General features: G+C 45.8%; 1 protein-coding gene across 2 annotated transcripts in view; it reads right to left on the reverse strand.

The window, feature by feature from the left end:
- GATA2 (GATA binding protein 2) overlaps positions 1-3688 on the reverse strand; it is a 31685-nt gene extending 27997 nt beyond the window's left edge. The window contains exon 1 of one of the 2 annotated variants that reach the window (XM_087923790.1): positions 3573-3688. The gene's annotated coding sequence lies outside the window, so the exon portion shown is untranslated. The remainder of the gene's footprint in view (positions 1-3572) is intronic. The other variant, XM_087923792.1, reaches the window with a different exon arrangement.
- Between the last annotated feature and the right edge of the window lie 11867 nt (positions 3689-15555).

The raw sequence follows: 15555 nt of genomic DNA on the forward strand, positions 1-15555 counted from the left end.
AGATCCTAGGCGTGCTTTACTCCGAGGTAGACGTCCCCGTGTGTAACCAGCTGAGTTGCTTCCTTAGTAAATGCTCGGTGCTGAGAGGCCTTAAGCTAAGAACTCCTTTGCACTAGAGTCTTAGTGGGCGCCGGAAATTTGACTTTATTCTGCAGCTGCTGATTCTCCGTTGCTTCATCCCTTGAATGAGACTGAGACCCGGCTAGGAGTGGGGGAGGCGGCACGTAGGACGTGCCCAAAGGGAAGGGATCCCCTTACCTCGTTCACCCCAGGAGTGCCGCTTGTCCCTTCCAGGGCGGAATGGGGAAAAAAAACGGTGGGGCTGCTGTCCTTTCCAGTCAGAGAGGAAATGGAAAGCCTCCCCTGGGCTTTTGCTTTTGGCTTAAACTCACTCTTTCCTTCCAGAACCAGGCCTTTAGCCTTCCCAAACTTCCTCCTTCTCCCCAAGACAACCCTCCCCGCCTCTCCCTTGACAGCCGAAGAATGGGCTGGGAAGAGCTGGGAAGACTAGATTATTGTGGCTGAGGTCGCCATCCTCCTCTTCTTTTCTTATCCCCAGGCAATCAAGCCTTTAAATGGTTGCTAACAGAGATATAAAATGCTATCATCATCCTCAGCAAGCTAGCGGGATTTTGGAGTTCTTCCTAGATTGAAACGTTCCCTGCTTAAATAAGGTGAGAAAAAGGAAAATATGAAAGCTCCTTGCCTCTGCCGCCTTCTCACTCGATCCTTCTTCCTACCAAGGGAGAGATCCTTTGGAGCCCCGGTTGTCTATCGTTGAGCGCGGAGTCCTAACGGGGTTCGCCTTTCTCGTTCGCTCTCTTCCAAGTAGCCTGGCCAAAGATGCACCTGACAGCTTGCAAATACATTTGCGAGGACGCGCAATTTGTCAGCCCCTAAAGTCGCCCGCCCCCTCGCCCCCCCGTCTCCTTCCAGCCGAGTTCTGACGTGCCTCCGACTGGCTTTGCAGCGGTTTCTGAATCAAAAGATACATTTGGCTTGTCAGCCGCGCGCGCTTCAGCTTTTAACTCTCACGGGGGGGAGGGGGGGAGAACGCCGCCTTTGCTAAACTCGAGCCCACATGCCTCTGAGTTTCGGAACCGAAACCAATTATCTCTCGAAGACCAGCAGGAGAGATTTAAAGTCCGAATCGTTAATACTCCTACTACTCTTCGTTTCCACTCGTTTTCTCAGAAGAACCGAGGTGGACACAGGAGAAAAGAATCCGGTCGGTCTCAAGGAATTTCCATAATATTTTCCCCCACCAAAGAAATTCTGACATTTTGCAATTTAAATGTACAATATTTGTTCAGGCAACTACTCTTCGAATATACGAAATGTTTAAGGCATGGGGGTTTTCTGCTTGTGATTATTCAGCGTTGTCTATTGTGTGCCAATGTGTATATAAAAACTCCAACGAGAGAAGTATAACACGGTAGTATGGTATTTCTTGCACAAAGAATTTTATGTCTTCTGTATCTGTATCCAGATTCAATGAAAACATGGGATGTTGCCATATTGATAAAGTTGAAATAAGACAAAGAGAAGATCAATTCTATTCTATGTGGAGAGCTTCCTTTTTAAAAAAAAAAATGTGTATATTTCTGCCTGTTTGAAATGCTTTTATTCTAAGCCTCATGTTATTGTTAGTTTTTTTTTTTAAAAAAGTGGTATCTTATTACTATCTTTTAATGACAATTTTTTAGTCATGAAAATAATGTTAAAACTCGTTCTAAAAAGGAACCTTGCAATGCTTTTGTAGATAGTTGTGGTCACTGTAACAAAGATTACATTTAAGCCTCCCTCAATATTAGACCCTCGTTGATTGCAGGGGCTTTTACATTTTTATCCTTCAGAATAACCTCTTATTAAACTCTTCTACTTTTTGATTGAAATCGTGCCTGAATGATTTTTGGGGGAGTGGATTTTCCCTCATTCTCCCCCAACAGAAGAGGGGAAAGAAGAAGAAAAACACAAATATTTTAAAAGCTAGGGGGGAGGAGAAGGAGAAGAAGAAGGTCGTAGAAGAAGGGACTGTAGCTTAGAGTTTGAGAGTTTTAAAACATGCAAAGCTGTGCAAATTTCCTGCACGGGACTGGGACCAAGCGGCCTCTCTTAGCTGGCAGGTGCAGAATGGATACCAGCCGGAGCTCTTCAGAGCTGCGGGGGTTTCCAGGGGAGAAGGAAAACCCTCAAAATCTCCTCGCATCTTTTTTTTTTTTAATGCACAAATCTCAGAACAATAAGAAAGTGTGCCTGTGTGTTGGCCCAGGGACGGGGACGGAGGGGGTGGGTTGGGGGTGAGGAGAAAGAGTAGAAATGGAAGAGTATTGCTGGCAGTCTTTTAAATTTTTCTTTGCCCGGCCTCTTCAGTCCTCTCTTGGCTCTGACCCAATCTCAATAGGGGAAGCCTCCTGGGAGTGTGGATGTGTAAGTACATAAACATTTGTCCCCCCCCCGCAACTGGAATCCAGGAGGGCACTCCTGAAAGAATCGGGCGCTTCCTTATTCAGCGGTTTCCTTTTCTGGTCCCAACCAAGGGCAAGGCGGGGGCTTCTGGCTTATTAGATCTGGTCAGAATCCCCCATGGAAAGATTGTCCTCAAAATGGAAGTGATAAAAGTTTTCTTTCGTCAGGGCCGAAGGTGAAAAGGACATGGCAGCAAGAGAGAGAGAAAGAAGGCGCATCTCTCTAGGCCCAGAGGAAGGTTCTGGCCCGCCACACCTCTGATTGCAAGGCGTTGTCGTCCCATTCTGGAAAGTCTTTTATCTTTGCGCCTTTAATCGCAGGCACAGAGGACGCCAACCTGCGGGGGTAGTAACCGGCCTGCTTCCTTTTTGCCCACTCGAGATCTTTTTATCCCCTCGGCCAGCAACGCAAGCTCTTTCCTATATTGTATTTTAATTCCCTATTTAATTCCCTATCTCCTATTTATTTAAGAAGAAATGCGCCTGGGATCCCTCTCGGATTCTATATACGGGCACACACACACACCCTCCCCCAACATGCCTAGGTCTGCTCTCAAATGCTCGGACACACAGGCTCCTCTTCCCGCGTGGAGCCTGGTCTTCTCCCTCTCCTTCTCCCTTCCCCCTCTCGCCCCCCCCCGCCCCCCCAGTTCAGCCGATTCCTCCAAGGTTTCATTCTAGGCTGGACGGGTCGTCAAGCCAAAACCTTTTTTCCCGCCGAAGCGGTTGAAACCACGGCCACAGCAGCAAGAGAGCGAGCGACAAGATAGGAGCAAAGCCAGGCCAAGCTAGGCCAGCCCAGCAGGCCAGGGGTTCTCCCTGTCCCAAGAGCGCTCCGGCTCCTGCCTGCGTCCCAGGCAAGAAGGGCTCCTTGTGCGCCTCCAATCCCAGCGGCCTCTTTTGCGCCCCCGCGGCCCCCCACCCCCACCCCCGCCAGACATTGTCCGACCGCAGCGCTTTTAAGGAAAAGCAGCCCTTTCGTCGGGCCGAGTCCCCTCGCCCTTTCGGGAGGAGGAACAATAAACTCCGGCCCCGTCTGCCAGGTGCGTCTCTAGGTGTGGCCTCTGCAGAGAAGCCCCCGCCGCTCCGCCTCGTCCCCCTTACCTTTGCCTTCGCTCTTCCCCGCGCGGGAAAGTCGCGCTCCTTTAGTTCCCTTAGGGGTCGTCTCTTCCCTTGGGAGGGTCTCGGCTCTCTGCTAGCAGGCTCTGCCTTCCTGGGCCAGCAAGAGAAGGTTCCGCGGCTGGCACATCTGGAGTCGACCGCCGCCGCCCTCTCGCCTCCGTCCCGGGGGAGGGAGGGGAGAAAGGGGGAACCGCCGAGGAGGGAGGGAACAGCGGGCTACTATGGGCAGGACGGAGGAGAAGGAGGAGGAGGAGGAGGAAGGGCTGCCAGGGCGGGCGGGAAGGGGTGGGTGGGCAAGCCCCTTCCACCTGGCAGCCGAGCTCGGGGGCTCCCGCTTGCTCCCACTCTCCCGCGTTCCAGGCCGGGGTTGGCGAGCCAGGGGTGTATTTATGTACATAATAAGGCAGCTCGTCCCTTCGCCTTCATTTGCATCATTACAATATCTCTACAAGCCCCTCGCATTGTCTGCGCCTGGCACCTTTTGTTGCCTTTCCTGTCACTGGCGACGCGACTTGACTCTCAGATTTGCCAGAAGCGGGTGGGAGGGTGGCGGGAGGCAGCCAGCCAGCCGAAAACCGAGGCGCCCCGTTTTCCGTGGAAGCTGCCGCGGCAGCTAAGAGAGGGGTGAGGGGGGGTGGAGTGGGAAGGGCGAGTCCCCCCCTCCCCCCCACTGCATCCTCCAATTTATCCCTCCCCTCCCCCCACCTCCCTCGCGCCAGACGTTTCCCCTTAATTGCCAATGGTTTCAACGAGGGGAGAGGGAATGACTTCCAGTCTCCTTCTTTTGGGAAGGGAGGGGGGGAAGCGCCCCCCCCCGCATCCCTTCGTCTGTGTGGTCACTTTTTCCCGTGAACCCCAAGACGGGGACCCTGAGGAGGGTGGTACTTCTTCCGCCTTAAGATGGAAAAGATGCGGCAGGGGAGTGGGGGGGGGGAAGGGGGGTAGTGATAAAGGCAGTCGCCAGCCCTCCCGGCCTCCAGCCAGGCACCGTTGAGTAAAAGGCAGCGGGGAAAATCCTGAAATTCATAAATTCTTGGTCCATTAGGCGAGTCAACCGGAACTAATAGGTTGGGAAATGTTTAGAAATCAAAGACGCTGCCGCTTCACTTTTAAAGCCGGCTAAATCCTTCCTGTGCTCTTAATTTCTCGCGGGGCTATAAAGATGTTAAGAGGAGGGTTGTAGTTGTTGTTATTTGCCGCCTGCTCTTTCTCCCAAACTCTCCCCCAACCCAGCCACCCCCCATACACGCACAAATACTCCTAAGATAGGCAGCCGATCGAACATTTATTGCGTTTTATTGATCTCTCCTGCGTTGGTCTCACCGTCCCTCCCAGCTCACTGCGTGGCAATCTCCGCTTTCTTTCCCAAACAACAACCCTGTGGAGTAGGGTAGACGGAGAGCGAGTTAGCATACTGACCGTTGGTCAATTCTCCTCCAGATGCCAAGGCGCTCTTAAACCCCGAGGCCCGGGAAGAAGTGGCGCAGTTCCTTAGATGGTTAAGTATCCCCAGGTCTCTTTCCTAACTACAATCTCTGTACGCGGGAAAGAGAGTCCCACCGACCTCGGTTGCTCCATACCTACCAGGAGCGAGGCGTTCACTATCCAAGTCCCATTTAAAGCGTTGTTGTATTTACCCCACGATTGCAAGGACGGTATAAAAACCAGGGAACCCGGAAATATGGGGAAATATATCTATCCCAAAATACTTTATTATTCATAATAAAGAGCAAGAAAACTTTGCAGCAGCGGCAAAATGCAGCGGGAAGGCGGGGGAGGAGAAGGCGGAGGGGGGGGGACTTTGACGGAGAAGAATAATGCAGTAGGTGGGTTATAAAATTAAAAAGGAAAACAAAAGAAATTAAAAAGGCAGAAAGCAATAGCTGGGGTGGTGGAGGGAAGAAATCTCCTATTTTGCTGGCATTTCTGCCCGCCTTTGTGATGTACTCCAGAGGGGAAAGGGCCCCTTGATAGGCTACAGATAATGCTTATCTGGACGAAACAGCCCCGAGCCTAAGAAACTGCTGCCATTACCGACCTCGCTTCTCGCAGATGAGATACGCATCCCAGATTTATCCAAGTTCTGTTTAAAAGTCTTCCGTTTGAGATTTCGGGTGCTGGAATCTTTAAGGTTGAGACCAGAATATTTTCTCGACGGAAAATAAAGAAACCAACGAACCCTGAACTTATTCGCAAAACTGGGGCAGGGAGGCAAAGGGGGATTTTCTTCAGCCATGGCGGGGCTTGAACCCGTCGGGACCTGCGAGAGAAACCTTTGCTGGCCGCGTGGGTGGTGTACGCGCTCCTTCTTTTTTCCTTCTCTCTGTAGACACACGCTCGGGGGCACCAATGGTCAACTCTTCACCACCATCATCCTTACCATCGCTATTCGTGCTCCCGGAAGGATGCCAGGACGGCAGGGCCTCTTAGGAAAGACCCCGGTCCCCGATTTCATAACCCCGCCAGTTTTCCTTCTCCAGTTTTCTCACTCTTCCCCCCATCACCCCGCCCCGCCCATCACCCCACTCCCCAAATCTCCGGTATGGGCTCCCGTATCTTGTACTATTATTATTATTATTATTATTATTATTATTATTATTATTATTATTATTATTATTATTATTATTATTATTTATTATTATTATTATTATTATTCCCTTCTTGTTTGCCCTGACTGGATTTCAGCTAAAGACGTCAGAAAACAGAACAGAACAAAACAGGGGGGAGACCAGAGAGGAAAGAAAACGCTGGTTTTTGTAGCTGATGGGGGCGGGGGGACAATCGCATTCCACGTTCTGGGGGGAAAAATATGATGCACACGGAATGCCTTCAGATTTTTGTTTTCTTCCCCTCTCTCTGTTTCTTCTTATGCTATTTTAAAGGCAGTCTAATCTTTTCAGCCCTGCTTTGTTTCCGTTTAAATAACGATTTGGGGGTAGATATATATACACATATGGGTTTGTACGTGAGCGTGCGTATGTACACACACACACACACACACACGTATTAATATATAGAAAAAGGCTCCCCGAAGCCTGGCGAATCTGAGCTGAGCAGCTCCCGAGGTTCTCCCCCCCCCCCGATTATTACTCTCCCGGAGTAATTTTTCATCTCTGCTAGCTAATCTTTGTTCCCGGTGAAGATAATGAATAGTCCAATCCTTATCTCCTGGGCTCCTGGAGGCTGCAGGAGAATGGGGTTGAGCAGGGTTGGAAATTGGTTCCAAAGTGCTGCTGAATAAATGCTGCTTCTTATCTCTCGCCTCCAGATTATCGGGACCCTTTCAAAAGTCGCACGACAAATACAGCCGCCGCATCTAATGCATCATTTACCAGAGCAGATCCCGGCGCGTTTGATCGGCAGATAGGCGGCGGGAGGGCGGGCACGAGGAAAGCAGGAATAATAATAATAATGATAATAATAATAATAATAATAATAATAATAATAATAATAATAATAATAATATCATACAGTAATAACAACAACAATAAACAACAACAGCCTTAAGGGGGTCATGATGATGGTGATGGTGGTAGTGGTGCTGATGGTGATATCTTTCTGGTGGGCTTCCTTGCTTTTATTAATAGCGGGCCGCCCTTTCCAGCCGAATGGCAAGGGATCCGGGCTTTGGGGAGGGAGGCGGCGTTCCAACAACCGAGCTGAGCCTCCTGAAAAATTCTCCCTCTCTATCCCCACGAACGAAGTTAGGCGCTGGTTAGGACTGACCAGGGGGAGGGCGGCCTGTCTAGCTAAAAGCCGAGAGCCTTGAAGGGATCCGAGGAAAGGGAAGAATCAGACGTTGGGCGACTGCTCGCCGGCCTGCCCCACCGAAAATCTCTGGGGGTCGGGGGAGAGCTTTTGGGAGACCCTCGGAAGGCCCGGGATGGGGGCAGGGGGAATGGATGGCCTGGGCAGGGAAGGGGCTGTTTGCAGGGGCCAAGCCCCGAGGGGGAAGAGGAGGAGGAGGAGGAGGAAGACTCAAAGAACGTCTTCGTTTTCAGGAAATGATCGCGGGGCTGTAGGTTGACCTCGGGGGGAGTTTGTCTTAGTTCCATGGGGAGGAAGAGAGGGGTTCTCTCAGAGATTTGGGGAAAAGCTCGACCAGGTTTTCGGTACTCTCGCAACTGTTTTATCCAGGGGAGGGGGCCACGGAGACACTGGAATTTTCTGGAATTTTCCCCTCTGGAAGCAGGCCCGCCTGCTGTCCTCCCACCCTGGCTAACTTGAGCATCAAGAATCAATCTGGCAGAGAAGCCTGGAGACAAAAAACCATATGAAGAAGGGTTGCAGGATTTGAGCTTGGCTAGTCCAGAGAAAAGAGGGGTACATGGTAACAGTATTCCAGTATTTGAGGGGCTGCCACAAAGAAGAGGGGGTCAAATTCTTTTCCAAAGCACCAGAAGGCAGGACAAGAAAGAATGGATGGAAACTAATCAAGGAGAGAAGCAACCTGAAATTAAGAAGAAACTTCCAAACAGTGAGGACAGTTAACCAGTGGAACAGCTTGCCGCCAGAAGTTGTGGATGCTTCAATCACAGGAGGTCTTTAAGAAGAGACCAGATAGTTCATTTGTCTGAAATGATGTAGTATCTCCTGCTAGGTAGTTGGGTTGGACTAGAAGACCTCCAAGGTCCCTTCCAATTCTAGTCTGATTGATTCAGGACCTGGCCAAATCCAAAGCTGCCCTTTTCTCTGGACTCAGGTGCTCGGTGGGAAAAAAACATTTCCCCCATTGGGTAGCTCAGGAAAGATCTGGCCACCTTCTGCACCATAAACCACATCACCCCATCTCAGAGAAGGTTGAAAAGCCAGATTGCACCAATGTCCTACTTTTCCTTGCTGCCCAACTAGGTATGGTGTTTTGTTTTTTGTTTTGTTTTTAAGGGAAGACTGGCTTCCCTTTACCCATGGAGCTAGGAAGAGGGGGGCTCCATCCTCCGCTCACTCACCTCCTTTGCGTTTCCAAACCTTTCTTAAGGCAACACATGTCAACTACTTGAAATACCTTGGTGCTCTCTCTCCCCCTCAGTTCCTTCACTCATCTCCCCAGTCCTGGGAAGAAAAGACCTGTCCAGCCCAGTGGTGGATTAAGGCTCACTGGTGCCCTAAGCACTGACAAATCTTAGTGCCCTTTCCCTCCTTTGTACATACTGTACAAACAAAGCCAAGCTTAGGCTACAGACAAGTTTTTGTGGTGCCCCCTTTTGGGCCTGGTGCCCTAAGCACTTGCTTAGTCTGCTTAATGGTTAATACGCCACTGCTCCGGCCCCTTCTCAAGCCTGTGATGCTGGACAAAAGCTCTTTAATTGGCCACCTTCACTCCACCAGAGTTCAGTAGACTCCCCAATAGATACTATTGACTTGTCCTGGTGGGAGAGATGCCTAAAGTGTGTGGTGTGTGTGGTGATTTCCTCTTTAGCAAACAACCCTTTATGCCAGAGGTCTCCAAACTTGGCAACTTTTAACTTTAAGACTTGTGGACTTCAACTCCCAGAATTCTCCAGCCCATAATTCTTCTGGGAGTTGAAATCCACAAGTCTTAAAGTTGCCAAGTTTGGGGACCCTCTGCTTTCTGCCTCCCCGATTCTTGTGCTAGGACAGAGAGCGGTAACTTCAGAAATCAGGAGTGCTGGGGTTTCTTGTTGGCCTTGGCACTCCGATGACCTCAGGGGAAAGGGGAAGATGTGGGGGAGGGGATGCTGATTTTTGGAGAAGGAAATCTGCCCTGTCTTGCTCCAGAAGAGGCCTTTCCAGCTTGATAACTCTGATTGGTACTTTCCAAGCAACTACTTGGAAAGAGATCTGAAAGAGAAAAGAGAATCTAAGCCGCACCCCAGAACCTTAGTTCCACAAAGATCTCCCCCCCCCCCCGAAGTTTCCCTCTGGATTCAGAGCAGAGTTCAGAGCAAACAAACACAAACACACACACAAGCACACACACACACACACACACACACACACACACACACACACACACGGCTTGAATAAACCTTCCACAACTTTAGGGCTAGGAAAGAAGGGGTGTAGGTTTCATCATATAGATCCTGCCCTGAAAAGCAAAACAGTGAACATAATACCACCATCATCTTGCTTGTTGTAATGGAACATGCTATGTTTCTTTATTTAATCCAGTTAGAAGAAACTGTAACCACTGGGGGGAAAGCCAGAACAAAAAAGGGTTATTTTAAAAAAGCCCCCACTTTTGCTCCTAATAAAAGAGTTTTTGCAAATGTTCAACTTGTACATTTTTTTACAGCTACATTCACAGTTGTTCCCTCTAAAAATGGACCTGTGTTCGTTTATTAATAACCTAAACATTACATATTAAAGACCTATGAGTGACACAGGATGACAAAAAGCTGTATTTTTCCAATATACACAAGCACACATTTAATAACCTCCTATTGCATCTCAGCTAGGCCTTCTCCCTGATGGTTCCCATGGCAACGGAGATAAAAAAGCAGCCATTTTCCATATCTCTATGAAAGTCTATTATATTGCAGGATTAGTTCATCTTCTGCTAAGGTCAAACACAAAGTCATACAACCTGAAATATTTAGAATCCATGTACATTCATTTCTTTTTGTAATGCCCTTTCATTTTCTACACAAGAGTAGGTTCTCCTGAGGTTTTACTCCACAAGAAAATGCAAAGCAAAGCATTAAAAATCATGATTAGCAGCTGATGAAAAGTTCATCTTAAATAAAACTATTGTTACATAGGTGGTGTGTTACTCATTTATCTCTATCAACAGCAATGATTTGCACTGATATTGAACATGTAATTGGCTTTGGTCTGATTTGCAAGTGGGGAGCGCCACCTACCGGCCCACTTTGGCGTGATAGTGAAAAGAATTCATTGGAGAATATATATATATATATATATATACACACACACACACACACACACACACACACACACACACACACACACATATACACACACATGAACACAATACAAAAGCCTGATGATAGCAGATGAGATTCTGAATAACATACATGTAAGTACCCACGAAAACTTTAGAAAACATATGTTTTCGCAGGTACTTACATGCATGTTATTCAGCTTTGTTCAGGTATTTTCCCATGTCATTGTAGTTGTGCTTTTCAAGTTGTAGCAACGTTTCGGCAGAATCTCATCTGCCATCATCAGGCTTCTGTATTGTGTTCGTCTGTGAGTCAGACTTTCACAGATCTGACCCACAGACGTAAAAAGTCTGACTCACTGTAAAAGTCTGACTCACAGACAAACACAATACAGAAGCCTGATGATCGCAGATGAGATTCTGCCAAAACGTTGCTACAACTTGAAAAGCACAACTACAATGACGTGGGAAAATACCCAAACAAAGCTGAATGCCATACATGTAAGTACCGTGAAAACTTAAGAAAATATATATATATATATATATATATATATATATATATATATATATATATATATATAAATTTTTAAGAGTTGCCTTTAAAAAAATTATTATGGAGTCAAAATTAAGATTTTCACAAGTTGGTCTTGATTTATGGAAAGGTCCATTTTGATCTTCCTTTTGTTTTTTTGGCAGCAAAACAGAAGCAGTGTGACACTGCTCTCTTTGAGGATGTTTCTTCAACTCCTCGTTGTAGACTACTCTGATGGGACTTCCTAGTGGTCTCCCATCCAAGAACTAATTATGTCCCACATGGCCTAGATTTTCTCAAAATCAGTCAAGATCGAGTGGGAAATGCTACCTGAAATGATAGCAGGAAAACCGACGTTTTGAATATACTTAGAAGTTTTTATCACATTCAGGTTTCAGAACTGTAAACAATGCAAAACATGCAAATCAAATGTTATAGGTTACAACCATTGATAACCATCCTGAATGGCTCCTAAGAACTAGAAGTGCAGAATATAAATGTTTATATAAAGGAACAAAGTGTTTCTATTACCAAGACATGTCATCTCCTTGCCCAAGGTATGCCCAGGTGACTGTGTGATACCGCCTTTCCTGTGATTCCAAAGATCCCAAGTTGGGCGAGGAGGGTTGGATAATGATCTGGTCCTGATTTGATTCTTTAGAAAGTACATTCTACTAGACCTATTCAAGAACCCTGGGAAGCTTCTGCTATTGTCTCTCTAAGTAAATAAATCAACCTTCATTTTGGGGATCAGTCTCAAGGCCCATCTGGACCATCATTCCAGTCCTAAATGGTTGGCCATGGGAGGTTCCAATCTGGAGAGGGTCGCAAGAGCACCCTTCTGTTTGTTATCCCCAAGAGCTTGTATCAGAACCATCCTAATCACAGAGAGGCACATAACTAACTATAGAAGAAGCCAACAAGGACCATTCATCAGTCCACCATTTTTAAATTTGCCAAGATTGGTGACTATCACTATTTCTTATGGAAACAAGAGAGCTGGTCTGGTCTAGCAATTAAGGCACCAGGCTAGAAACAAAGGGGACAGGAAGTTCTGGTCCTACCTTAGGCAGGAAAAGCCAGATGGGTGACTTTGGGTTCTCACTCAGCCCAAGTTTGTTGTTGTCGGGGAAAATAAGAAGGATATTAGGTATGTTTGCTTCCTTATTTATAAAGTATTAAAGATGAGATATACATTTTAAAATTATACATCATTTATTAAATCCTGCATAGCCTATCTTCCTTCCCAGGAGCTTGTGAGAGCCCTCTTATTTTAAATTTATCTCCAGATTTTGAGGCTCATCTTGTCCAGACCATGATCAGTCTAGCATATCCATGCTGGGTGTTCCTACAACATCCCTGAAAGACAACTTCCAAATCTCTGTCCAAAACTTTCGAACCACAGAGTGTCCTCTGTCTCCTAAATCAATACAGCCTTCCTCTGCAAAACGAGCCTCTCAGATCTGTTTCGTTGCCATTTCTACAGCTTCAGATTTCTCTTTTCTTGGACCACAGGGCCGCACTTATGGAAAGATACTGAAGGGTAGACTGAATGCTGAGAGCATGTATTCAACCTGGTGTAGGTTTCTACTCAAGAATAGCAAGGCATCAACTCATAGGCTCCTCCATAAATCACAGGAACATACGGTCTGATATAACTTCTATAGTGGACAATGTGATAGAGCCTTTTAGATGCCACAAAGAACTGCTCCAGCATTGACTCTGAAGACATTGGAAAGGATCTTCTTAACTATGTTCTGGGCTATGTAATGGCAGTAGAGAAAAATCAGCAGCTGTCCTACCATAAGGGGACAGCTTCTTTGGCTTCCTATTAGCCAGAAGCACATTCAATCTCTTCAGTACCACAGCCGAGGCTCAGCAGGTAGCAGTGTGTAGCTATACATGCAAGGTGCGCATCATAATTTGGGTTCAATCCTGGGGTCAGTTCCTGGCATTCCTGTTTCCAAAAGGATCAACTAATAAATGTTGTGAATCCTTCAGCTGAACACATTGCCGGAATTTATGCTAGGACTACTAAAAAGCTCTGATGTAGGACAAGGAAGCATCTCTGAACGTGTTATCAGTTCTGCAGCCTTCAATCACCAGAGCTATCGTGATCCAAATAATTAATATTTTGATGTGGTTTGCTTTCCTGTACAATACTATATTAATTACTGTAAGTATCTGCAAAGACCCCAATGTAAGGAAAGCCAGAATTAAAAGAAACAAGTGTTCAATTTAAAACAGAGTAATCTGTTATAGCAATTGTAGAGTATATTCTGAGTCGTGTGTGCGGTTGCCTCCAGAAAATGCCTTCTTTTACAATTTGGGGATGACTAAGAATGTGAAGAAAGCCATTTATTTATTTATTATTTATTTGATTTCTATAGCTTCCCATCTCAGTCAATAACTCTGGGCAGCTTACAATTCATTCCCCTGAAGTGCGGTTTATTGTCACTTGCTAAAGTGTGTGTTGTGGGCATGTGATGGGTGAGGCAAACAGGGCCTTTCACTGGCATGCTTTGAGCCACAATCTGAGCAATAGAGTTCAGCCAAAGAAGACGGTGATACCAAGTCAAAACTGACAAAAATCATTTGAAATGTAATTAAAATAATGTTAACCTGTTAATATGATTGTTTCCCTTACATCTAATAATTTTCCTTTCCAGATACATTAAACGTTTCACGTGATAATACAGTTTGGAGGGTTTCAGATTAGTAGTTTTAAACTATGTAGATTAAACTATGCCCACAGCAGCCCCAAAGGGCAGTACCCGCAGGGCACATCCAGACATGATGTTTGTGCCATGCTGTGTGTGATTCCCACACAATCATCTCTGTTGGGCAGCTCAACTGTCTTGATCTGGGCTGGGCTGCAGTGGAAGAGGAATTGCTTTAAGGCACATTTGAAGGAGAAATGCTGGCACTCAGGGTCCCCCCCCCTTTTTTTTTATATTTTAAAAATTAAATTATAGAGTATTATAACATACAAAATTAAACAGAAGAACAGTGAGGCGGGAGGGGAAAGGTGAAGTGAGGAAAGATAGGGGGGAAGAAAAAAGAAGCACTGACTTCCGATTCTCTCTGTTACAGTAAAATAAGTCATTAACAACAAATCACAGCTTTTTGCTTTTCCATAATAGTACGAACACATCATTTCTATAAAGATCTGTCAGTCTAATCTGTAAAATCCAGAGTTACAGTCTTTTCCACAACAAGCACGAAGTTCAGAAGCAGTTTCCATGTGGAAACAAAACTGCTTATGTTCTTTTCTTTAATCAAAGTGGTCAGTTTTGCCATTTCCGCCAACACCATCAACTTCTGCAACCATTCTTCCATGATAGGAATCAAAGTGTCCTTCCATTTTTGTGAATACAATAGTCCTGCTGCTGTTAACATATATAGTGACAAAGTTCCATTTTTTTCCCCTCCAATTCTTTTTCCATGAGACCCAAAAGGAAAAGTTCTGGTGTCATTTTTATCTCAGTTTTCAGAATTTTCTGTATTAAAATATGAATCATACTCCAAAATAACTCAGGGTTGTCCTAAGGATGACTGTGGTGAGGACTCACCCAATCAAGTCAAGGCTGAAATTATGGGGAGTGACAACCATGGCAGAATAAATAGGAGTAGGAATAAAAATGGCTATCTACCTGCATATCCACACCCATGTCTTCTACTGCAGTTTTTCCTCTCTTTCTTTGATTGACTATTAATGTCAGAGGTAAAAAAAAAAATAGTCTCCACATCCTAGTATTGCTTAGGCAGGTTTTTGACAGAGTATTGGTCTCTTCACATCCAAAGTTTGAGAAATGCTATAATGTTCTACTTTCAAAACCTTTCATTCATTGTAAGAGGTTTAAAGTGTAGATTTGTACAAAGGCCACATAGGAACAAGATAGGATAGAGCCAGTCTTGGAAATGTGTGTGAGCTACAGAAGTCAGTAGAAAGGATTGGCTGGAGTTTACATATTGTTGTAAGCCACAGTTTGTTTAATTGTGGTAGAACAGGAAGCTTGCTGTAATCATTCCTGCTGAAGCTATAAACACATAGATTTTCTTTTGGCTGAGTAGCTTCTGGTGTGAGAGCATGCAAGGATCAGGCTGGCTAAGCCGGAATGGAGCTGTGTTAATTTCTAATCAATTGCAAAAGGACATTCTGGAATAGTTTCCCTGCAGCACAAAAAAATTATAAATCAAAGAAAAACACAAGAGGCACTGGGTGATGAATTCAGGAAACATATGATTCCACAGTTATTTTGTGTTTTTAGCTGAGGCATCTGAAATGGCCACTAGAGAGAAGACATTGATGGGATGCTGCATTTTATAATGGAAAATGCTTTTAAAAACATGCCAGCTGTCAATTAACTGTCAAGAGCATTTCCACACAGTGGATTTGAACCAAGAAGGCCTAAATAATCCAGCACCAATATATTCGGCAGATCTCATGAGTTCTTTCTCCTTGCTGGAGGGTCAGGTAGATCTTATATTTTACAATCTCACTGGGACAAGCTACATATGAATGTGGCCCAGTTCTATAAAGAACTGTCTTCTTTGTAGAATTCACA

This window comes from Pseudonaja textilis, chromosome 2, assembly GCF_049901715.1.
Source record: "Pseudonaja textilis isolate UNSWEBS1 chromosome 2, rPseTex1.2, whole genome shotgun sequence".
In the NCBI taxonomy this organism is placed as follows: domain Eukaryota; kingdom Metazoa; phylum Chordata; class Lepidosauria; order Squamata; family Elapidae; genus Pseudonaja; species Pseudonaja textilis.